The 26,428-nt window shown below is 42.5% G+C and overlaps 1 protein-coding gene across 1 annotated transcript in view; it reads left to right on the top strand.

Moving 5' to 3' along the window:
- Nucleotides 1-26,428, top strand: part of TLN2 (talin 2) — a 401,255-nt gene that overhangs the window by 77,085 nt on the left and 297,742 nt on the right. The gene's annotated exons all lie outside the window — the stretch shown is intronic.

Below are 26,428 nucleotides of genomic sequence, written 5' to 3'. Positions count from 1 at the left end.
TTAAATATATTAAATATTACTAAATATACAGTTCATATCCAAATTTTGCCACTTGCCGCAATGTCCTTTCCTTCCCCCTGACTTCAGATTCAGTCTACGGTGGCACAGATTGTATTCAGGTGTCATGTCTCCTTAGTCTCTTTTACTTAGGAACAGTTCCTCAGCTTTTTTTCACCTTTGATGACATGGGCATTTTTGCAGAGTATAGGCCAGGTATTTTGTAGCAATTTGGGTTTGTGTGGTAATTCCTTATGATTAGATGTGTTTTTGTCAGGAATATTATATAAATGATAATTTGCATCTTTCTCTGTACATCAGGAAGCACATGGCATCCTTTTGTGCCAATATTAATAAGGTTAGCTTCGAGCGTTTGTTTAATGTGGTGGTGACCTTGTACGGTTTGATCTATCTGTTCTAGAGGAGTTGAGTGTTGAAAGTTGGGCGTTTCAAGAGGAGCCCTCCTCCTTTAAAGCTGTGTCTAGTTTGAGAGTCTCTTTTGCACATGGCGGTTTCCGGAAGTGGGCATCCTTGTACCCTGCCAGATGTGCTCTTGAAGGTCCTCAGATGCCCCAGAGAGCTGATTGTGAGGAAGAAATTCCCTGAGGTTGGAACAGAAGGTTTCCTCTGCTCTTGTGGCCAGAGTAGTAAGCTCCATCCTGGAGAGAGAAGCAAAACTGTCGCGTGAACAGTGGGTGTCCTTTGACTGCCTCTGACTGTCCTGGCTGCCTTTGAATTACCTCGGAGAGGAAGAGAAGACATGGAGAAGTCTCTTCCTTACACACATCTGACAATTCTGTAAATGCCAAAGAAGGTGTTCCAGGTTGCTGCCACTGCATTTCTCTGTGGTGGATCGCTTCTCTTCTGACGTTGACTTGTTGGGCTAATTTTTTGCTCAGCTTGCATAATGTTTGGACGCCGAATGTGTAAGGCCTGGGACACTGCTCCTGCACCTGCTATGGGTTTCTTTGTATTTGTCACTTTCAGGACTCAGGAGACTGCTGTGCGGGAAGGGTGTGTTGCTTAGAACTCTAGAAATTTTCAGTTTATCGTGGCCAGCATTATTCTGGATTAATGCTTCTCACACTTCTTCCAGTTCATGGGCTGTTTTGTTGGGCATTTGACCTTACCCCTAGAGCTGCTGTTCCCACTTGTCATTACAGATGCAAACAAAAGGATTGCATGCAATCCACTAGGGGTTCTAGGGGAAGGGGCACTCTCTAAAAATGAAATGATATACATGATCACAAAAATTAAATACTCATTCAGAATAACAGTATATCTCGTATACTTCTAGTACACTCAGAAAAGGTGGGAAACATATGAAGGAGTCTGGCATAGCCCCGACCTCAAAGGTAGGCTCTTTCTTTTGACTATTAATATTAAATTGATTTATGGGTTCATTTGTTTCTCAAATATATGTATATAAACACACACACATGCACACACATGTGCACGTGTGCCCACGCACACACACACACACACACACACGTTTTTTGCTTTGTTCTGGGCGGTTGAAATGCCTGGTCCTCTTTGTGGGGTTTGCCTCTGCATGACTTGGGCCATGTTTGTGTCCTCAGAAGAATTGGCAATGACAGCAGGCCGCCCAAAGACAGCTGTTTGGAAAAATAAATATGCCTGGGCATATATTCCCAGAGGTAGTACTTGTGGCAGAATTGGCATAAATAAAAATTATAGGTAGCTTTAAGAAAACTAGATTTGGAGATGCTCCATCATCCCTAAAAGGATGTTAATAATGTAGTTCCTTATCCTATGCTGTGTTCTCAGCAAAAGCTTTTCAGGGTTGTTGTAGGGTCTTTCATTCTTAAAGGCACTGATATATGTCACAAGCTTTTCCACCTATGGAATTTTTGCTCAAGGAAAGGGCTTTGGCACTATGCAGCACTTTTTTACATTGAGTCCTTTGTACTTAGTACAGAAATGCCAGATAAATGTGGCCTGGTGGTGGTCGTGGTGCTGAGGAGGTGTGGGGAGGAGGGGGCTGAGGTTGATAGGATAGGCAGAGATGTCCTGGAAATGCAGAGTAAGGTTTTGAGAAGAGCTAGAATATACTAAAAGTAATATAAAAATACAGTGGTGCCTCATTTATGTTGGTGTCTTCTGGGAAGGAGGAATTCAGAATGAGTGAGTTTTCTAAGTAATTAAAGTTTTCCCCAATTACAGGCCAAACTATATTCAGTTTTTCTTGAAAAAGTCTGAGGTACACTATGTGCTTTCCCACTTTAAGAAGTAGCAGATAAGTATCATAATTTTACCTTTTCCTTGTGACTCAGAATTCTGGGCTGAAACAGTGTCTGCCCTCCAGACTATAAGGATGCTTGGGCTGTGCCTCTCTGTCTGACGTGTTATCTCCCACTTGACCATCTCTCCATGTGCCTCAGGAGCTTCTGAACCTGTGCTGTGCAGATAGTTGGCTTCAGGCAGGACCGCATGTCCCCAGGGTATAGCCAGTAACCCGAGATGACAGATGCTGCCTCAGACGTATTGCTCCCTCCTATGACTTGTAGCATATGAGCTTAGACTTGGCTTCTTGGTTCCTGCTTGGAAGCCTTTTCTGGTTGCTCGGGATTGGTGGCTGTTCTGGTCTCAGGTCTTAATTTATAGAGGTATGACTGAATGATAATTTTTTTAATTAATTTTTTTTTTTTGAGAGTAGGAGTCACACTGCAGGAAGCATCAGGGTGGTCAGGAGGCAGGAGACAGGAACAAGGAGAAAGCCTTGGACAGAGCCTTTATTGTGGTTTCCAAGGAGGCAAAGCAGGGCAGAGTGAGCATTTTAGCATTGGCTAGTTTGAATAATTCCAGTGGGCTTTGGACTATAGGTGTGGTCTCAAGGCGCTTGGTACCTTGCCCTGGGATGATTTAGGGCAGGGGATATAAGGGCTTGGTGTGTGAGAGTTATATAAGGAGGTACTTTGCGGGTGTAGACTCTGGATTGGTTGGTTTGTATATGAAAGGCATGCTTCTGGCTGAGCTCTTGGTGGTCTCTAAGAATTGACTAGTGCTGGGAGGTGCAGTCTTGCCCTGGGTAGGGGTCTGAAAGGCCCCCAAATGCCAGTGTCAAGGATACAAAGAATAAGAAAATAAGAGTTAATACAGTGGGCTGTTATGAATGGGTGCCACATAGACAAATCCAGGATCTAAGACAACACGGGGAAAAGAGTGGCCTTGTAACTATGGATTGTCCAACTTCTAGCTTTCTGATTGTTTTTGGGTCATTACCACCCTCACCTCTAACTCTATGGTGCCTGGAGGCTTTGTAAATAGTGGGATCTCAACTCCGTGGTGCTTGGTCCGGGTAATTTATGACAGTGGGGGACTTCCTTTACTTCAGTTTTCTTTTAGAAGGAGGTGTCTCCATCCCTCAGGGGAGGGTGTTTCCTGTGTTCTTTTTCTTGTTTGGGAGTGGTCTTAAGATAGATTGAGTTTTGTTTCACTGAGGGAAAGTAAGCAAATGGCCAGACTCTAAAAGAGTGGTGGGAGGGGGAGGCAGTGCTGGTGGGGAATTTGTTTTCCCTTCACAATCCCTGGCGTGTTATGTATATAGTTTAGTCATTTACTAATGCCCAACACATACTCATTTTATGAGCAAGCCAAGTTTTTCAGCTGCAACTCAAAACTTTCATTTATTATATAAGTAATATATGCTATTACAGCTACTGTAGAAAATTCAGATCCATAAAAGAAAATAAATATTACTCTTATAATCCTGTCATCTGGTGATAGCCTCTGTTTTAGATGACGGAAATTTTTCATATCTTTATCATGGTCGTGGTTAGAACGGTGTAAAATCTGTCAGAACTAGTAAAATGTATGCTTAAAATGAGTGTGCATTATTGTATGTAAATTATCCCTCATAAAGTTGAGGTTTTTTTTTTTTTAAAAACCTCGTTTTAAAAAAAAAACCACATGTGATATACTCTCATTTTTATAAGAAATAAAAGATTTTCTAAATGGAAAAGAATTGGCAAATTCTTCTATATGTTTCCTGTAGTTATTTTTTTAATTTAATTTTAATTTATTTTTTCAAATACATTTGTCTCTGCCTCCCCCCACCACTTTCCCTTGCCCCCTCCCTCCTTCCCTCCCTCAGCTCTTCCCCTTTGGTTTTGTCCATGAGTCCTTGCTATATGTTCCTTGACTTTCCCCTTCTGTTACGGTGGAATTCTTGCAATCCCAGAGAACTTTGCAGATTCTTAGGTCTCTAATGACCCCTGGGAGCAGATCTGAGGTGGTGCTTTGGGGACTGTGCGGGAGTCCCAGGCCAGGTTCTGGCCCCGTCCCACCCTGTTACACTGGAGACGTTCAGTATCAGCGCGGCCTTCCTGTTAGGCATTGAGGATTGGAAGGACTGGAAATCTGGAAATAACTACCTGAATTTGATTCGCGTTCCAGGCTGCCTTCTTCTTCGGGATGCCAAGTAGCATGTTTGTAGTTCCTGGCTGGAGAGCCAATAATGGGCATAAATCATGATCTGGGAAGCCTGGTCCCTGAACAGCTGTCGGCCAGCTGCTGGGCTGGTAACTCTGTGAACAGATTCTCAGATGAAAGTGAACTTTCTGAGAATCTTAAATTGTATCAGAAACAGCAGAGCCATACTCCCAGACAGTCGCCACATGGACCTAGGTTCAAATTCTGCCTGTACAATTTAATGGCCTCGTGAGTATAGAACAATTATAGGCTTCTGAGCTTTAGTTTGCCTCACTTGTAACATGCTGGTAATATACCCACCCGGTCAGATTGTTGTGAGAAGGACTTTAAACAGATAATGCAGGCAAAGCACCCAGCACCATGCCTGGCTCATAATCATTCACTAATTTATTGTCTCTCCCACTCTCCCCCACTATTACTATTTTTGAGTATAGGAGGCTCTGAGCAAGTTACTGTCAAGAGGGACTCAGTTCTAAGTTTGCCTTCCAAAAAGGTCCCCCAAATCTACATGGCCATGGCAGCGCTTTACTTGTATACTGTCCCGCATAATATGCTGGTCCAACACAGGGCAGGCTAAGTCTAATGTAAGTAAATAGTTCTGACCCTCCTTGTCTAGGAGAAGAGAGGAGACTGGGGAAGAGGTGGTTTTTAGCTCTGTCTAAATTGGGGATGCAGCTCCCCTCTGTCAGGACGATGCCAGAGTTCCTTTATTCTTAAGAGGACATGGAGGCTAAAAGACAGGATTCTGGCCAAGAGGTTTCACATGCACTGTTATCCTCACTGCCTTTGGCATCTTCAGTCCTCCACAGGGTCCCAAGACCCCCAAGCTGATGTGTCTGTTCCCTTGGAGTTGGAACCGGAATAGTGAGGTGCCACCCTGGCCCTGAAGCCTTCCGCTGATGACCTGCCCCAGGGCCGACCTGCTCCAGGGCTGAGCTTATGCGTTCTTAGTGAAATTTAACTACAACCTCCACTTCTCGCTGTACCTCAGCTGGTAGAGTCCTGGGGGTTTTGAACAAAGCATGCGCTTCTCCAGAAGTAGATTAGAGAGATGTCTATTCAAGCAAGGGATTTGTACGTATTAATTCTAAGAGCAGATATCTGACTGAGAAAGGACTGTGTGACCTTACTTAGAAAAACAAAAGGCTATACTTTGTTAACTTTTATTCCCTTAGGAAGGAAAAAATCATTATATGGCAGAGGTTAAGGCCCTATGGGGTATTTTCTGGATGATTCTCCCTTTTAAGAGTCATGTTTCCACAGATGTGATAAAATTATCAGTAACTTCTGACTGCTTCCACTTCATCCTCTTCCAGTTGAAAAGATCTCTATCCATGTTTCTTGCATATCCTAGGCTTTCGTCCCCTCCTTCCCAGCCTTAGCAGACAAGGATAAACATCTTCTTTTAAAAGGAAGATGAAAAAAAACAATGATCTCAAAAAACGTTCCCTTGTTCCCCTCCCCCCATGCTCAATACTGGTAAGTGGTGAGTAGATTCTAAGCAGATTCACTCACAGACAGCTGAACAAGTGATGTCTGGCCCTTCCAGCCAGTCAGCCCTTCCTTCCAGCCTGGCTCAGGTGCTACCCTGCCTCAGTCACCCTGCCCTAGCTTAGCTCTCCTTTCCCTGTGCCCCTCTAAGGCTGTTCAGGGATAATACTGAGAAGGGAAAATGAAGGATATGGCAGTGGAAGACCTGGCGCAGGCTTCACCAATGCCTAGCTGTGCGACTGGGCTTTTGAGTCTGAATTTCTTTCACTGCACTTGCAGTTACACTATGTGATGTCTTCTTAGTCTCCCAGATAGAAAACTAAACTTGTAGGGGACAAGATGCTGTTCATCTATCATTTCCAGTCATTCAGTTTTTTATACAATTACCCTCTTAGGACCCAAGAATAGAGAGATGAGCATGATACATGGTGGCACATGGTAGGAATGACAAACAACTGCTGGACGCTTTTTTTTTTTTTTTTTTTGGTGATCCACATATAGCTAAGAAAACTTTGGATCTTTCTTCCCAGAGCATTCGCTGCAGAGGAGCGAACATGAATCTGGCCGTTGACCCTGACTGCAACACTTCGGGAAACAGTGTTAGGAAAGCCTCCTGTGGGAATGGTATTTACAAGTTTAAGGGTAAAGCAAGAACTCCCTGTTGAAAATTTTCCTACCCTCTGCCACTTAAGACCAGGAGAAGCAAGGGAGAGCCAGGGGCTCAGGGCATACAGCTCGTAATGAGATGGATATAAATTGGGAGCAAGAGGCTGAATACATGGGACAGGATTTGAAGTGCCTTGTTAAATGGAATGTGGACAGAGAGAAACTTGAAATGCTGGTATTTCAAATGGGCCCAGCTCTATCACCTATTCTACCTGAAGAGGGTAAACTATCATTGTCTTTTCCAGAAGCAGTTTTGTATGTAAAACCCTGAAGGACCACATTCCACCTGATCCCTTTTATTAACAAAATTGTTACTTTGCAGTGAGGTGGGGTGTGACTGGAGAGCCCTTTCAAGATTGGAGCCTGGAGGTATCAGGCCGGTTAATTGCATGTTTGCCTTTTGGCTTCTTTCCAGTCTTTCATCATGGATGACCCCTTATCTATAATTTTTAGGTCAGAAAAAAATCTGCTTTTCCTCTTTCTGTGTTTTGTGAGCTAAGAAGACCATGATAATGATCTAAGCACTGGCTTTGAGAAGCAATTACAGTGTATGAGAAGGGTCAAGATGGATTCCACAGTAGAGGTTAGCCAGGAGGCTTTGAGTCCAGTCGTCAGCACGGCTGAGTTGCCCAGTCTAGCCAGCTTAGCTGGACATCCTTTTCCTGACTCACTATCTCCATGGATGTCTTCCAAAGCTGCAGGCGTTATCTGTCTGCACAGAGAGCTGACCTATATATATCCTGGGGTGAGCTTTGTTGGAAGTCTGTATCTCTGAGTCCCTACTTGACTATGGTTCACATGCCTGGCTGCACCTCAGAGCCACTGCAGAGCTTAAAAAGAAATTATAGGGGATACTATCTCCTAAAATTCTGGCTCACGAGGTTTCAGATGAGGAGAGGAATTTTTACTATTAAAGAGCCCTGCACATGACTAGGATGGTTGGCACCATTGGCCCTTCTCACCCTTACTCCCGCCGCAGGTCTAGTAATGTGTACATCAGCTGGCAGCGTATTCACAAGGCAGCCTCTCACTCTCCGTCCGTCAGGTCCCTGCATCAGAACCTGCTTTTTAACAAAGTCTGCAGGTGATCTGTGTGCATGTTAAGGATTGAGAAGCCCCACTCCCAAATACTGTAGTATACGGTATGATTAGTGCTCTGTTGTTCTGGAAATAGAATATTGACTCTGTACGTGTGCGTATTTAGCTTACGGATGCCTTTGCTCTTAAGGAATGGGCTATAATTCCCATATACCCAGTTTTGAAAAATGACACATGAATCATCTCTCATGGATTGATTACCTTTTACTCTTAGTTGCTTTGCCTTCTGTTGTTCAGTACAGAAGGACTGTGTTCTGTAGACAAGCAAGGAGGGGTTTTGTGCTTTTCCTTTATTATCCCTGCTCCTGTCTCCTGTGCTGTGGAATAGCCTCTGGCTGTGTCTCCCTCACCCCTGGGGCAGGGGTGGGGGTGGGGGGGAAGTGATTTGCTCCTACTTCCTGCTATGATTTTCCCTTAATGCATGACTATTTGTTGTACTCCTACAGTGTGCTCGAATTGTTGTTTACATTTCTGTGGGAATGAAGCCATATTTTATCCCATAGCAGTACCTCCTGTGTCTAGGCCACATTTGATGCATAGTCGGGATTCAATAAATGTTCATTGGGGGAATTAATGGATGAGTGGCATCAACGATCCAGGGTTTCCTGCTTCTTTCTCTGAGGGTGGATAATATCAGTGTACTTACATTTTCTTCATTGCTCCCTCCCCAGCATATCTGAGGGTGGATAGTGAAGGTCACCTCATTTTCCATTGGAAATTGTAGTACTTGACTCATGAAGAGTAAATTAAGAGGTTAAACAAAATTAGTCCAAATGGACAGGCCTTTATTAGGTTGTTGGGATGGCCGTTTAGAACATCACTCGGTGGCTTGTATGCCTGTTGGTGTTTTTCTCAGCTCCTTGGGAACTTACCTGGTCTGTATGCAGGGCTCCTGCTTCCCTTAGATGGGAAGAATCCTATTTAGGTCCAGCAGTGTCTTTGGTTGATGACATTTGAAAATAGTTCCCCAGCGTTCTGTCCTTATGTTGCGGTCACCCAGGACTGAACTAGCTTTGGGTCACTCAAGAATAGTGAGAACCTTGTTACAAAATGATTTGTTCCCCTATGGGTGATTTTATGTTGAGGGACTCCATAGTCAATTTAATATACCTTTAAGTAATTCATAATTGAGAAGACACATTTATTGTTAAATTGTAAAAAATGGTGTGCTTTCTAGTGCCAAGCTCTTTTCTTGGTAGAGGGATTGTGGGTACTTCTCTGTTAGCCCCAACGTTCTGGCCCCTTTATGCTGATACCTAAGCTCTGATGGTTTTTCACTTGTTTGAAAACTAAGCAGAACCCCAAGCTTCCTTTGTTTTAATTGAGAAATTTAAAGTCTAGAATTTTCTACCTGTTAAAAATATAAATATGAATTAATTTTTTTTAAAGTAAATGCTCTGGTTCTCATATCTAACCTGAACTTGCTTTTTAAAATATCTCTTGTATAGGTTTATGATTTTTGTTTGAATTTCTTTGGAACAGCAGAGTAGCCCCTAACATTACCCACTGACCCAGTCTTAGAAATTTTATTAAGACTATGTCTTTGAGGTCATGTAAAGGCTTGCAAGGTATTTATTTTTATAACATCTGTAACTATTTGAAATTTCTTAGGATACCATGGACAAACCCAGCATGGTTGAGACGACTGATAGGCATCTTTGGCTTTCCATAATGGTGAAGCAATGATATTGAGTAAAATTACTATGAAGAATAAGTACTATAAGGTGAAGCCACAAAACTCTCTCAAAAATATGTCCTTTATGCAGTCTCATTGTGGAATGAAGTATTTCATATTGAATAAACTTTCCTGATGACAGATTCTTACTCCTGAAAGCCTTTAAACTAATTTCGTTTAAATCTCTTTGGAAATCTGTCTAAATATTTCTGTTCTTTGTTTCAAAGAGTGTGTTAGAACAACATTTTTCCTAGTAATTTAGGATCATCATCATTTTATGCTACTGTGATACATTAAGTGATATGAATAGAACTGTTTGATCCTACAAAACATGGTCCCAAACCTCTTGTGCAGTCTTAGTGCTGAATCTTTGAGTTTTTTTAAAGCTCCCGTGTGCCAGTGGTCAGTTTCCCACACTGTCAACTTGCCTGTCCTTTTTGGCCTTCTTAGTGGTGTATTATTGGACAGAAGGGCCCCTTGGCAAGTTTTTGGGAATTATACATATGCAGTGATCAAAAGTTTTGAGTTTAGGCAAAAGGAACAGGCGTCCATAGGAGAGTCTGGGGACTGTAGGACAATGGCCTCACCTGCCAGAAGAAAATTTTTTTAATGTTTCTGGATTAGTTAGTGGTTGTGTCCTGCAGAGCTGAGATCACCACCTGTCTGACCTGATTCCAAGTATCTATCACAGGAGTGTGAGGAACATCCAGGTGTCAAATGATCCCCAACACCTGGTGAGATGTTTTCCATAAAACTAGGGGAGGCTTTCTTAGTTTAGTTCTTTTTTTGTGGATAGGTATTAATCAGTCAGCAATCCATTACATTTTAGGAGGGGTAGGGGGGTTATGTGAAGGGCATAACAAATTGTTAAAAGAAATTTGGCAATACTGTGAAAAGAACTGATATACTCTGGAGAGAGCTGTGTGAGGATTATTGTTAAACAGAGTAGAGTTCTCTTGTTGGAAGGTAGTAGAGTTTAAAGTCATGGATGATTAAATGACTAGTGAAAGACTGAGAGGATTTGATCTTTGTTATAGTACCTATTAAGAGAATTACAGACATCCATGCTGACTTCACAGAAGATTCTAGAAATAACTCAACAAATTTTTTTTCTGGGCCTACATTTCTATTCACAATCTGTTCTTTCTGTTCCCCTGGGACATTATTTATTACAAAAAACTGAACAGAGAAATGGCCTGCATAGGACTTGAAACGAGACTTCCATTAAGCAAATATATTTTGAAATTGAGAAAAAGATGGTGCAAATGTGCCAACTGATTGAGTGTAATTTGCCAAAATTTGCCATTCCTTAAACGTTGTTTCCTCGAAAATTCTTTCAAAAGTACAGTTCAGGTGAGAGGAAGAGGAATGAATGTCTAAAATGGATGGTAGCCACTGGTGGGTTTTGCCAGCTCTGAAATGATGCAGCGGGACTTTCCTGGCCAAAATGGGTCCACAGATCACATGGGGGAACAAATATTCATTGTCTTCAGTGTGTTCAGTGTATAGGGAGGCACTGTGGGTGGCCTCCATTCTATAGAACAAGAGGACACCTTTGTCATGGATTTAAAATGCTTAAATTGGGTCCCAGTTGGGCAAGGGCAATACTTGCCTCTGGACTTCTGGTGCCTAAATGGGGCCAGCTCATAGCAGCCTCACTCAGGAAGCAAGGCAAAGGGAGAAAGATTTTGTTAAAACAAAATGCCCTTAGAAATGGCCAAGAAACCCCGGACTATCTGCTGTGGCAATCTGAAGCTCCAGCAGTACTCAGCTTGGAGTTGGGTCCAATGTGAAATTCCTTCTTGAGGGAATGCAGTTGGGAAAGGAATTTTTGTCTCAATTGAGTAACTTTTCCCTGCTATTTAATATGCATACTCTTCTTGAGCAGTTAAAGATGCAAAAGAAAGGCAGCATTGTTTAAAGACAATTTTCCCAAGCTGCTCTTGGCCATCTTTTCTGAACCTGCAGGCCCTGCCACAGCCCACATGTCAACGCGATTTCGATGTTCAGCATTTGGTAACCTGAGGGGATTTGCCATCTTGCCAGAGCGCTTGTGTTCCTCACTCATAGTGCCACTGAAAAAGGCACTCTGTACAAGTTGGGGTGTTTAGAAATATTCTGCTTAAAGGTGCAATGCGCTGTGGGGCACGTGGACCATCCTGGTGAGCACAAGACAACGATGGTTTTCAAAAGGCTGAAAGAGTCGAGGACAGGTAAGCCTCCTTCTGTGCATTTTATAAGAAAAGGAGGAGTTTTTGTCTTTCTACTCTTTACTTCTACTTGGCCAAAAGAAATGGGTTGAGCATCGACTGGCACACTCAGGCTTTACAAGGCCCTTTTGTTCCCGAACTCCTGAGCAGGTCACATGTGTCTCTCTCTGCCTGGATTTGTCAAGCAAGCCTTCATCCGAGCCCAAGGGGAAGGCTGGGGTGGATACCCATGACTGATTGTTGAGAACTCCCATCAGTTTCCATCCCCACTAGGCTTATAGTGAAGGGGCCTCCCACGAGGTTGCTGGAAACCCCTCTCTGTTGTTTGATTGGCTCTTGCAAAAATGAAGCTTGCACTCCCACTGCCCTGGGAACACCTTAATTCTTGGTTAGAACTTTGCATGATTCTGTCATCCTCAGAATAGAAAGGCTGCCTGCTGTGGGGCAGGATAGCTGAACTGCAGAAGTGACCAAAAGTTATACTGGGGAAAGAACAGGCACAGTTGGTGGGATCCATCCACACTGATGTGAGTGAACCTCTGGAAGTTTTTGCTTTTTCTTTAATTGGACATTGCTATACCAGCAGGATTTTAAAATAGTATATGATTTTAATGCTGTGCCTAATGAAGGCTCATCTATTTTTTTTCATATCTTTAACCTTTAAAGATCTATTTTGAAGAATGTCATATACCTTATGACTAATTTTTTGACATGATTATTTCCAAGGTAGGGAGCTAGTGAATGGACACCATTTCCATGGAGGGTCATGTACTAAAACACCAGCTGAAATCCAATTAAGCGTAATTTGGGCGAAGTATGGCCAGTGAGATGGAGACAGAGCGTGGCATGTGGCATAGCTTTGTATTGTTCTGTTTGTCTGTGCTTCTGATGGGCCTAGTGAGAGGCCTGGCGGCAGGTGGCTGTGCCCTCACGAATGTGCTGGTCTAATGCATGAGTTGGAAGGCATTGCTGCTGCTCTCCTCGGCTGAATAAAGCTCTACAGTCCCCTTGATGAGGCTGCTACTTATTTTTCCCTAAGACGAAATAAGCACTGTTTTTCTAGGAAATGGCATTGTAGTTTGAGTTTACTAAGGTTGACAGCTTTTTAAAAATGCCCTCAAAACATGGAGTCACCACAAATAAATACTTGAATTGCTCGGTTCCTCTTCTTTTGAAAGGGCATGAAATTAGTTTTTGGGCTTTGAAGTTTCTGAGGAGGAAGGCTGTGCTTGTGACATAGTGGGTAGGGAGTCAGCCAGCATAGCAAGCCTGTGCCACCGACTGGTGCCTCATCTCGGGCAGCTCGCTGTAGGCTCTGGGCAGTAGGTTCATTGCCAGAAGCACTGGGCCTGGTAATATGTGGACTCTCTTTAAACCATGAATTTCAGGCAGGAATCAACTGCATTCTTGGTTCTAAAGTTGGTAACCGCAACTCTTTTGATTCATAAAAACTCATGTTGTATGTCATCTGCTGCTTGGCTTCTGGCCCAGCTGGAGGAGGAGACAGAGGACGTTATCTGTGGCTGTAGATCCAGGTTTGGAGACGGAGCTTGGAAACATGAATGCACAGGCAGGCATTCATGAACTGCCACTGGGAAAAATGCCAGTCATGTGAAATGTAAAGACTGGGTGGTAAATGGTCATGCACGTTCTGTTTGTCCTTTCCCTTCTGGTAACCACCATGCTGTTTACTGTGTCTGAGTTTGTTTGTTTTACTTGTTTACTTGTTGCTTTCTATTTTATATCTCACATATGAGTGAAATCATACAGCCTTTGTCCTTTTTCATCTAACTCATTTTACTTGGCGTGATACTCTCAATGTTCATCCACATTGTTGTAAATGTCAGTATTTCATCCTTTCTTATGGCCAAGTAATATTCCATAGCATGTATGTACCGCACCTTCTTTATCCAGCCACCCATCGAAGAACACTTAGGTTGTCTCCATGTTTTGACTACTGTGAATAATGCTGCAGTGAACATAGGGGTATCTATATCTTTACAAATGAATGTTTAAAAAAAAATTTCAGATAAGGTTCAGAAGAAGGATTGCTGGGTCATATGGTAGTTCTATTTTTAATTTTTTGAGGAACCTCCATACTGTGAAGTGGCCGCATCAGTTTACATTCCTACCAGCAGTGTGTGAGGGTTTCTTTTTGGATTTCTGTTTCTGTCACCTCTGCTTCCCTTCCTTACTCTTGTACGTTTGGTAACAGCTTGGAGGCTAATCCTTTCATTTTAGCTGTCACGGAGTCCAGAGATGGGTTGGAGAAAAACAATTTTTTGAAGCCCAGGAGGTTTTTACTTTATGGCTCCGTGTGCTGTGTTTCCAAATACGCGCTACTTTATTGGTTGCTCACTCCCCCAAGGCCCAGAGCTTCATGCCTCACGGCCCGGCCTCTTCTGTCGTATCACCTCCCATCCACGTGGCCAGTGTTTGAGCTCTGCTGCAACGGAGATAACAAACTCCCTTGATAACCATTTAAAAAAGTTCTATTTATTTTTTTAATTTCAGAAGTAATATGTGTTCACTGTAGATAATCTGTGAGGCGTAGAAAAATATAGAGAAGAGCATAAAACTTACCCACTGAGAGTAAAACAAAGGGGCTGACCGATCCTTCTAGGAACTGGCCTTGAATTCTGTGTGAGCAGCACTGCGGTTCAGACTCACCACCCACAGACGCCAGGATCGACAAGGGCTTGTACGCATATCTTGATATGGTTTGTATTTAATCTGCGTTAAGCTTGAATCCTTCAGTTACTGAAACTTTTAGTATTGACTTCTCTGCTTAACCCAAATGTGCTTTTATACGTTGAGAGACCTTCTTAAGTGATTAGTGGATTCACTCACTGCCATTGCCTTTTAAAGCTCCTTAAGCAAGTGATTTTCTTTCTGTGGAGCGAAAGGGAAATGACAGCGCCTGCCCTCCTCCTCAGCCTTTCCCTTCTTGGAAATTCCCAGGCAACCCGGCGGCCATGTGTGTGCCCTTGGCTGTGCTCCGTGGAGCTCCCATAGTATGCCTTGCCCCATTTCCTCTCTTGGCGCCTCTCCAGTTGGGGCCTTCCTAGAAGGGTTTTTTTCCTGCTCTGAATTTATGTTCATCTCCTTTTATTGGTTCCTTCTCCTCTGTCCTGTGAGAGTGTCCAAGAACAAGGACAAGTGAGGAAGCCTTATTTAGCTTCCAGGAGCATGTGGCTGTTTTGTAGCTGGGCTCATACCACTTCCGCAGTTGTTCTCTCTTGACAGCCTCCCTTGGATTCCTACTTTTCAGCAAGCTGTAGAGCATCAAAGACCCCAGGAGCTGAATTCAGGAAAAGAGTACCTGGGTTTGGGTTCCACAAATGCCCCTTTCTTGATCTGTGCATTTCTGAGCCTTTATTTATCCATCAGTAGAATCCACTCCATGAAAAGCTCATGAAAGAACTGTGTAAAGTTGTAAATTACTCTGTAGAGATTTTCTGGTTTCCAACTGTTCTTCCTTTCTTGGCACACAAGGTAGTAGCTCTAGATTTTATGTTGTTTTTGTTTAACTCTAATAGGTCCCTCAAGCAAATGGAGATAGATATCATATTTATGGATTGGAAGACTTAACATTGTTAAAATGTCCTTGCCCCGAATTTACGTAAAAGGTTGAAGGCATTCGCAATCAAATTCCCAGAAGGGTATTTAAACACTTTTTATTAAGACATCAGCAAGCCGATTTTAAAATTTATATGGAAATGCAAAGGACTCAGAGTGGCCCAAAAAATGTTGGGGAGAAAAACATAGCTGAAGGGATTATACTACCTGATTTCCAGGTTTACTCTAAAGCAACAAAAATCAAGACAATGTGGCATCACTGTAAGGATAGACATTAGATCCATGGAACAGACTAGAGAGTCCAGAAATAGACCACACATACATAGTCAGTGGATTTTCATCAAAGTGGGGAAAGTAATTCAATGGAGAATGGATAACGTGACCAGGGGTGCTAGAACAAGCGGCCGTCTATGTGAAAGGAAGAAGGAAACTTGATCTTCAGCTTACACCATCTAAATACTCACCTGGCAGGGGAGACACCATGATCATGAAATAACTTGAGGTAGATAGTAGACTTAAAAATTTTTAAAAACCTGAGAGTTCCTTTAGGCTATTTATTTATTATAATTGACATGAGGGAGGAGCAGTGTGCTAAGTGTTGAAAGGGTAGCGGAGAAAGGAGTGTTTTTTGTTTTTTTTTTGACTCTGGCCCATTCTTGACACTGCCCTTTTTTTCTTTTGGGTAATAATGTAAACAAACAGACAGGAAGCCATGTTTCTTTGTGATACCTTCAGAGGAATAGATTTTGGTTCTCCATTTGTCCTCTTCCTCTCTTATTTTGCATGCAAATCTTACTTTATCTTACAGTGCTCATGAAATGTTGTCTTAAATCTGGTTTACATTCACTTAAACAAACCTATTTTAAAATGTACTAGGAAATCCTGACATTTAAAAAAATTATGTGACATCATATTAGTAAGCAAGGAATCCTGTTTAGCCAGTGTTCTTCCGGCAGCTCCATCCTGAGGGCCCTCCCACTGGAGCCCATCTGCCCTCTAATTGGGGTCTAGGCTGGGGAGCTCAGCTGGGGGACAAGGCCTTAGCTCTGTAATTTATCTGGTGGCCCCAGGCTGGAGCACTTCCTGGACTTCTCCAAACTACAGTGTTGGCTGTGTTTCGTTTGAGGCACAAACATTAGATGTTAGGTGAAACTTAGAGTCTGTCTCCCTCTTCCACATGCTGGTTAAGGACTACTTTGAGACATTAGTAGGGAACAAATAAAGAAATTTACAACAGGTAGATGAGAAAGGGTGACAGCCATTTTCCCTAAACCCAGTCCGTGACATATATTTTGGCCTTGTCTGCCTCTGTGGAGGAAGAGAAATCATTGCTTGGAGTACTTGGTCGTCAGGTTAAACAAAGGTCATTGAATACCTTGAAGCTACTTACATGATGGCTACGTTAATGATAAATCTGTGATCATTCTTTCCTTTTTTCTTTTATCGAACAACTGTCTCATGAGCATTTTACTTTTTGGCAGGCACCGTTCTAGACATGGGGAAGCTGTTATGAATGAGACCCATAGAGATCCAGCCCTTATGGAGTCTACATTCCAGGAGTAAAGTCTTCCTGGTACTTTTCTTTCTTGTCTCTTTCTTCAGTCGCTCCACTCAAATACAGCCAACTGTGGCATCTCCAGGAGGAAGGGGCCTCTCTGTCCTCCGAAATTGTTTGTGTGTGTGGCAGGTTCTGAGGGTGGCAGTTGTTACAGCACATAATCTAGTAGCAGTTCATGAAGGGACTTGGGCTCCCCTCCAGAAAACTGGATTGTGTCATACCTTTTCCGGGTGTGTTGAGGGGAGAAAATTGAGGAGACTCCACCGGTGCCTTCTGAGTAGGAAATGTTCAGCAAATATTTATGGAGCAAGTTCATATCTGCATGGCATAATCACATGAATTGAACTACAAACATCCAACTGGAATTCCAATTCTTCAGACTAACATTTTGAATTCCTAGGAACTAAGTAAGATGAAAGCCCTCCTGCCTGGAGACCCTTCAGTTTGTTTCTGGGGCATTCTTAATATGGAAGCTCTCCCAAAGGTTGGGGGAATCTTAAATTGGCAGTGTGTCTGAAACAAGCGACATTGTCTTGTGACCTTTCCCTGGGGTCTTGCATACTTTGATATGACAGAAGGAAGCATTGCTCTGTAGTTATAAATACCAACGCAACTTGAGAGTTGCCCTCAAGGGCCCCAAGTTAAAACAGCTGATTCCACTCCTATTATAGAGTAGAAAAACATCTTTTTGAAATCATATGTGAGCAGAATGGAACTCAGACAGGAAATTAATCTTCCTAGAAATTATACCAGGAAAGCAGAGTGCTTCCTCTTTAACCCACCCCCGCACCCTTAATGGCTTGTGTATGTGTTTGTCACTTTAGCATATGTAGAATGAATGAATTACACATTATTTGTATTCACTGGTGACAGTTAAGTAGCTTCACTTCTTTTTAGCTTAAAAACACTTGCTGAGCTATGTTTAAGTGATTTAAGGATTAGCAGGAACCTTAAAAACCATTTAATTCAGTGTTTCCCAAAGCACCAGTCCGTGAATCAGTCTAACATTCAACAGGAGAAAGATAAAATATTTTTTATTAAGATAAATTTATTCAAAGAATTGCCTTTTAATGAAAAATATTATCCTTCCTACTTTTGTAATGTGTTAAAATGGCTGTTTTTAAGGAAATGATGGTTTGCAGTGTTTTTTTCACGGTGGGGAGGACATTGAAGACAAAGTTATCATCCCAGTTAGGGATGGGGTGGGCTTTTCTGCTGTGGAATACCGCCGTCTGGTAACCACTCTGTCCTATCCAGTCTTCACTGAACTGGGTGCTTGTATTGGGAGCCCTCTGCCCCAGGCTGGCCCTCTGTTAGGCAGCTGTGGCTAAGGCTGTGGAAGAATCGGTGTTCTGTGGAGCATTCATAGTCATAACCTAGGCAAATGCCTGGGAGACAGAGCACAGGTGGGTGGGGCAATGCAAGGTGGGCTTTGGGTCAACTGTTCGATGATTTCCGTGGCCAAAGCAGAAATGCCCATGAGCATGTATTAGTGCCATGAGTTAATTGTGTGGTAATTAAATGTAGCGTGGTTGATCAGAGGAAGTATGTAATTGAAGCATAATAAAATGTGTCATGTTTAGTAAGCAATTGAGTTGTCTTCCCAAAGGAGACAGGCAGTAATGGGCAAGAGAAGAACACACATCTTTATCAAGCTGTGTTTTGCATGGTTTTTGTGCTTTTGTCTTCTAAAGAAGATATATAAGGTATTTCTCTTAAAAATAAAAGCCCAAATCCCATATCTACCATACTTGAAAACCAGATTCATAATTTTATATAAAATAGTCTCTATTTTCTAGTATTTTATTTTTGACATGCAGAATATTTACTTGTGTTACCCTTGGTAAAATGTTAGGGTTTGTTTTGGGGTTTTTTTTGGCTGTAGTTATTTGGACTTTCTATGTCTTAATACTTTTTATTTAATGAGGGAATCTCTGAGACTAGGATTCTCTATAAGTTCTCCTTAATTGGTATGTTAGGTAGATATATATAAATATACCTTTTAATCATAGTAGTAAATTTAAGTGTATGATGTTTCCTTCTAGAGAGAGAACATTTAAGCCTTATAGATGATCACTGAAGCAAATATATATTTTTAATGGTAAATTTGAAACAAAAGTGACCAAATTGGTATCAAGTCAAAAAGAAATTTATGGAAATGAGGTTTACTTATTAAAAAAAGTAACTTAACTTTGAATAAGTAAAATTTTCATAACTTAGGTTATTATCTTCAAATCTCCTTGATCATATGGGTCCAAACTTTGGTCATAAATTTTTAGTTAGTGCAAAATTATTTTAGAGTCATGCTTTCCTGTTTAGATTTTTTTATAATGTTACTTTTATACCAGTGAAAGCCTGTATATAGCCTTTACTTACCCCTTTCTTCTGTGAATAGAACAATAAACTAGGCTCTGATCTTAGTGTCTTATTTAGCCTTCCTAACAACCTTGTGAGCTAGGTACTGTTCTTATCTCCGTTTTATAGATAAAGAGACTAAATTACCAAATAGCGGAGTCAGGATTTGAACCAAGAAGTCTGGTTTTAAGATTTTAGATCTTAACCATTACCCTATACTGCTTGCTTATGTAGACTGGTCATGCTGACAATAATGGCCTTCTGGTGGGTTGGGATCTTGGAATCGCTGCTGAAAAAAACTAGATTGGCTTTTTTGTAAGAATTACCCTTAAAACAAAAAAGACCCCTGCATGTTAATACCTCATTTCAGATAGCAGAGCCTATTTGTTTAGCCAATCATGAATAACAGCATTTATTACATGTGGTTCAGTTGATCATGCTCCATTTCTGTTATTTATTTTATAAATCCCTATCTTGTTATCCTAATAAATACAATCATATCCAGTTGGCATCTTCAATCTGTGTGACTTAGCAAACTTCCAAGGGTCTTCCAATAGGATCTATCTATATTTCAAAGAATGACTGGCCTTGGATTCCACGTGGGACACAGCAGTCGGCTGGTGAACGTACATCCACACTTGCATCCTTGGCTGCTTTTGCCTGAACTGTGAGTGCTCTGCTAAGACTGGCTCCATGTGGTCCTCTGGGTCCCACCCTGTTAGCATCTCACTTATCCCACAGAGCCAGGGAGGAAAGGGGGTGGGGTTGGGGTTAGACTAGTCAGGTCTTCGCTTTCACTGGCCTTGTTTGCCAACAGGACCACTGTCGTGCAGGGCAAGGGGTGGGAGCCGGCCGGCTGGGCCACCTCCCTTCCTGGAACCTTCTTCCTCCACTCTGCATCTTACTGCATGGGCTCCCTTGAGAGAAAAAGAGAGAAAGAATCCAGTGGCTTTTGATCCGGTGTCCACATCCTGTTGTTTCTCAGTTAGAAAAGGAAACATTAAGGCTGGGGTTTGGATAGGGACACTAGTTTCAAATTCTGTATTTAAAAATCTTGTTTTTGTAAGCCATGTGAAACAAAGCATTCTTTTTGTAGTAAAAAAAATTTTTGTTTATTTATTTATTTTTAGAGAGTGGGGAGGGAGGAAGAAAGAGAGAGGCATTGATGTGTGAGAAAAACTCGACTGGTTGCTTCTTGTGCGCCCCCAACTGGGGACGTGGCCCACAACCTAGGCACATGCCCTGACCAGGAATCAAACTAGAGACCTTTGGTTCACAGGCCGATGATGCTCAATCCACTGAGCTGTGCCAGCCAGGGCAAAATATTCTTAACACATAGAAAAAACCTTAAGATTGGAATCCTCCCAATGGTCTATTTTTTCATTCTTTCTGGTGTTGTCACTGGCAGCTCTAGTTAAGTACCTTTTCCAAAATGAACTATTAAGATGTGGTCCGAGGGCCTCCAATGGACTGGACTGTTGCAGTGTCATGGCTCATGGAAGGTGCTGCCAGCCCCTCAGGGTCCACACTGGAAGTCCAAGAGAGCACACTGTCTCATCAAGGACCCAGGGCAGTGGGTCCAGAAGTTTTGGTCCTGTGGGGTATGACCCAGAGGATGGGAGTACTGGGCTTTGGGGTCGGTCAGACTTGGGTGCAGGTTCAGTTTCTTAAACTGTAATTTAGGGAAATACTGAGACTTACCTTGTGGAAGAGTTGAGATGATTTTAGGTAATGAGATTCTATAGAAATGGTATGTTATGCTAATATGTGGATAATGATAGCCTGACACATCTAGCCTGACAAATAGTAAGATACATCACTTCTTCGAGCTGGGCCTCGGATTTTGCATATCATTTAATTTGTAAGTTACAGTTGTTGTCATTTGTGGTCCCACTTGGAACCTCTGTTCCTTTATTCCCACTAATTCATGCCTGGTGATGTCTGCCCCGGGGCACTACTGGGGTTGGGTGTCTCAAATTATGGGGTGAACTGTGGGTGTCTTGTACCTAAGCGAGGTGCTGTCTCTGCCCACTGGATACATCCAGGCCCTTGGAACAAAACTCAGAGAATTAATAAAATCTTCTATGGATGCGAAAGAAGACAACCTCCAGAGAATCCAAATTCATGGTATAAAGTGATACCGCATGTTCTTCCTATGTCCAGAAAAGGTAAGTCCATTTAGAACGAAGTGTAAAAGGTAAAGTGCACAGGTTGTCCCTTGGCCGCTTGGCCCCAAGTATATAGTGTATACAGTTCTAAAGCACTTTGACAACACCTTGCTCCAATATAGCAGGAGGATTATTATTTGCGGTGTGCTGTCCATATCCAGGCTCTTCAGTCCTCCCCCTGTCCTCAGTCTGGAGCCACCTCCCGCCCTCCCCCTGTCCTCAGTCTGGAGCCACCTCCCGCCCTCCCCCTGTCCTCAGTCTGGAGCCACCTCCCGCCCTCCCCCTGTCCTCAGTCTGGAGCCACCTCCCGCCCTCCTCCTGTCCTCCGTTTGGGGTGACATCCTGCCATGGACCCCTGGGGTGGCTGTGCTGTTTCCAGGAGGGTAATGAGGGTGTCATGAGGCAGCTACTGGCAGCACCAGGTACCAGTGACCTGTATGAGCGTGGTACATATATGTCATGACAGGCATCAGAGGAGTCTGTCAGTCTGTTTTTTTGTATTTTGGAATGTTTCTGACTGAAAGAAGAAGAGCTGATAGGCATTGCCTATACTTTACCATGAAAAACTCAGCCCCAGAAGGGTTGGGCCTACCTCCAAACTACCTACTGGAGGCTTAGGAAAATTTCTTTGACGTCTCCTTTTTCCCCCCTTACATATATTTGGGTTTTACATTTAAACAGATAAAATTCATCCCATGGTGAATTTTATCTGTTTAAATGTAAAAATATTTTTCTCCCCAGATGTTAGAGGAGGATGCCTGAGAGAGATGCCATTTTCATGTCTCAGCGGCCCTCACCCTTCGCGCCGCTGTGTGACTGTCCCCCAGGAGAAGGAGAGTCCCTTCTGCTGTGACAGAGGATGTTCGGTGGGAGCTATGGCTATGCTTTGTGGCGTTCACCCCAGAGTGTTAAGTATTAATTCCAATTTTATGGACAGCACTATGGAATTTCTAGAAATTAATGTATCTAACTCAGGATGAGGCTATTTGTATTCAGACTGTTCTCTTGAGCCAGGATGGAATGAACAACCCCATTTCTTGTCTTTAATTAAAACAAAAAATAGGTTTTAACTTGCCTTCAGATGGTCTTTTGTGAATGTTTTTTCAGGCGCCACTATCATAAACCAGCAGTGACCCTGGTTGGTTCACTGCCTCTCCGTAAAGGGCTGTGACCTACATACCATTGTTTCAGCAGCTAGTTCTGGCCCGTGCCCACAGGAACACCCTTCCCTGACCACTGGGCTCTGTCCTGGGTCAGAGCTAGAGAGGCTGAGAAGTCTGAGAGTAGTGCAGTTTGGTTGAATATTTCATACACTTGCCACACTGCACATTCATATAGCTCCCCCTGATATTATGGAATAGTTTGGGTCTGTCATGACAATGGGAAATTTTAGTCTTTTAATGGTGAAATGTCTACATTTCATTGGAAAAAAAAATCATTTCTAGGGCCCTCTGGCTGAGTTTATTCTGTCTCTTCTTCTCATGCCTGGGCCTCCCTTGGTTCAGACTTAGCTCTTGCTTAAAGAAAATCTCTCTCTCTCTCTCTCTCTCTCTCTCTCTCTTTTTATGTTTCAGCTTTTCTTTAGTCTTGATAACATTTTGACCCTAAGTAGCCTGGTAACTCTTCTAAAAAGACCCCGTAAGAGTCACAGAAACAGAACACTGTAGAGGTTTTTCATAACTACATCGACCACTGTTGTCCCGTCAAGATGTTTATTCGTATATTTAACAAATACAGATAATTGCTCCGAGGAATGATTTTCCTTTTCAGATTTTTGGAAGTTTTGTCATTGGATTTGCTTGGTAGACAGAGCCAACTATTGATAATTCTTGGGTTCCCCTCATGTTAAGGTAAATATCGGTAAACAAAATCAGGGGATATCTGTTTATAGGTGATTTGTCCACAGTATATCTGTGTCTTGGAAGGAGACACCGTCTTACAAAAATCTCCTATATTGCACCGCTGGTTTGGGTCAGAGTGTTTGAGAAAGAGCCCTCCAAGGACATTTGCAGACCTGCATTTCTGTTCTCTCCTGCTTGGATTGGTAACATCTGTTTCCCATTCACCTAGCTTGTAATACTGAACACTCAAGCTTTCTCAAGTCCTCCTCTTTCAGCCTTCATTTCAAGACCCGTCATTATGGATTGAATGTTTGTTTCCCCAAAATTGGTATGTTGCAAACCTAACCCCCAGTGTGATGGTAGTAGGAAGTGGGCCTTTGGGAGGTGATCAGGTCACGAGTGTGGAGCCCGCATGAATGGGAGTAGCGCCCTTACAGGAGAGACCTAGAGGGCTCTCTCACCCCTTCCACCGTGCGAAGTCCCAAGCAAGGATATGGCCCTTATGAACCAGGGAGCAAAACTTCACTTGACACCAGATCTGCTGGTGCCTTGATCTTGAACTTAAAGCATCCAAAACTGTGAAAGCAAGTTGTTATTTAAGCCACTGAGTCTATAGTATTTTGGTTAAAGCAGCTCGAACTATCTAGCATAACCTCTAAGACTCCTCATTCTCAAATGAATACATGTAAACCCAGGTGACCATATGAGCTCTTCTCACAAGGGTGGCCTCTGTCTTCCTATTCTTGCCTCATCTCTGCACACCACCCGCTGTGCAATCCAGCTGAAGGACACTTTTCTTATTATGTGGAGGCCCTTGTGCCTTTGCCACGGTTTCCCTTTGCTTGTACTTGTCTACCTGTCACTAGGTATAGTTGTCCACCTCATTCCCCAAAGCCTAACTTCAGCGATTCCTCCTTTGTGGAGCCTTTTCTAGTCCACTTGCTGCCTGCCGGTGAGGTTGTATCTTCCTTGCTTGAGCTGAGCCCCTGACAACATCTCAGCAGAGTGTGCATGTACTTTTGGTTCTTCTTGGAGCTCCCTGCTCTGTTGTGATGTTGCATTTCCTTTATGTTTGGGGAGGGGGAGTCCTGTAGCCTGGAGCCAGTGTGGGCAGTGGAGGGAATGTATCCCATAGCCATATATACCTGGATTTACTTCCTGTTCCTGTTCCTGAGTCGTGTGCCCTTGGACAAGTCATTTAACCTCGGTTACCCTGTCTGTGAAATGGCCTGTCACTCTTACCCTGTGGGGTGATTGTGAAAATGACAAATGACATGGGATACACATATAAGGGGCCTAGCAGAGTGTCCCATACATGGCAAGCACACAGTAAACTCCTTTGCCTTCCCTAGTCCTCAGTCCTCATGAGGTCTAGAAGAAGGTCTGTGTGAAATTGGTGCTCAGTAAATATTGATTTGTAAACCCTCCCAGATTCAGTTGGCATGAAAGCCTGTAGCCCAGTCTGTGGGAGCTGTGACTCTGGCTCTATTTCATAGATTTAGTTTTTACTGGGAGCAGAGAATGTTCCACATCTCTTACACGTTAGTCCTCCTCCCCCGCCAGGCACCCTGCATTGACACAAAAGAGAAAGACCGTTGCTTGTTAAGAAGTGGGAAGAAACCCCAGTATGACTTTTCCTGTAACTTGGAGGACATAGCTTTCTACTTTCTTGCATGAATTATATGCACAGCGCACACAGAGACTTACTCCTTTCCCTTATGTCACGAATCTCTTGAAGGCTATAGCTTTGTATGCACACATCTCCAACTTCTCAGTCCTTTGGAGTAATTAACTTCCCAGAGGCTCTTTTATTACTTGAGAGCAAAACTTTCTACTAGACTGTGACTGAGGTTTTCCCTGATTTCTTTGTGTCAGTAGAAGGATGAAAAAAAAAAAACCAAACCAAACAAACCCATAAAACTTCCTCCATTATGTCAGTGAAATATAATTCTGTTAAAAAGGTCAAATACATGTGATGCCTTCAAGAAAACTCCCCATGGTCTTCTTTTAAATGTATGTATGATACGTTTGGAACAAAGTTTTAATGTGTTTTTTTTTTCTCTCAAAGGCCTTTCATAATTTGTATTGGGCAGGTGAGATTGTTTAAGAGTGGTAATCAATTCAGAGTAGTCATTAACATGCAAACAATCTGACCTTCAAGTACCCTTGAAGAAATTTTAGCAGTGCATAGGCACCGACATGTGACCGAGGGGAGGACACAGAAATTGTACCAGTCAGTTTGATGTATTATTTCAAAATATCGAAATTAAATTTGTGTCAGGTTGTGATTATAATTGAAGTGTTAAAGACTTGGAGAGTTATAAGTTGCATTTAATCTTTCAGAAGCTCTTAAGTGAGTATTCAATAGATATCATAACCAAATAATTGGCAGAGCTCATGAGAAGAGTTAAATCAGCTTCTATCTTTATCTTGTTGGGGTGTGGAATTAACAGACTGGGAAGTAGAAACTTTCCCTGAAGAAAGCGAATGAGCAAGATGGGTTTCTTTTACATACCTCATTTACGCCAAGGAGAGCAGAAATGCAAGTTTTTAACTTTTTGGAAGGAGGAGCTGGTAGGTGCACAGTTACAGGCTTGGGATGTTAGAGCACCTCTGACCTTGAACTCCTTACCCACCTCTGATTCCTCATCTATCCCATGATGCTGCTGAGTTAGAGAAGATCTAAGGCCCATTCTAATGCTAAGATTTTTTTTTATCATTTCTAGTTCTCTGATTTTTGTGGTATTCTATTTAAATCTCCGTGGTAGCTGGCTGTCTCCAGTCATCCTCCCCCCAACCCTTGGTATAATTTTAACCCCTTTCAAAATGAAATTTATTGTATATTAGCTAAGCTGTCAGCTCACCATCATGCGTGAGATTCATCCATGTCATTGCCACATCTGTTGCTTTTTATTGCTGTGTAGTAACCAGTTGTGTGAATACACTATAATTTATTCATTTTATTGTCAATGGAAATTTGTAGTTTCCAGACTTTTTGCCAAAGAGCCAGCAACTATAGTGTTTTTCTGGTGCGCTTGAGCACAGGCATTTAAGCTTTCCTTTCCTCTTTTTAAATATAACTACTGCAGGGTCCTTTTATTTGTGAGAGGTTAGTGAACTTTCTCCTGCGTTTTCTCACTTTAAAAGAGGTGTGCTGGAAGGCTTGCAGGATTGTGATTTCCATAGACATCCTTAGGCTATATGGGTAGACATGGCTACCAGTGACTGAGTGATCTGTGTCACAGAGAGAACACCATATGGTTTCTGTCTTTTTATCTCCATTTTTACTGCCCTGTATACATGTTTGTATGTGTTTTATCAGACTCCCGTAAGTTCTT

Source organism: Pteronotus mesoamericanus, unplaced genomic scaffold (genome assembly GCF_021234165.1).
Source record: "Pteronotus mesoamericanus isolate MK-2021 breed Mesoamerican mustached bat unplaced genomic scaffold, CSHL_Meso_final contig_164, whole genome shotgun sequence".
NCBI classification, from domain to species: Eukaryota; Metazoa; Chordata; class Mammalia; order Chiroptera; family Mormoopidae; genus Pteronotus; species Pteronotus mesoamericanus.
Note: the sequence above shows the minus strand (reverse complement) of the source record. Positions and strands in the feature narration are given on the sequence as shown.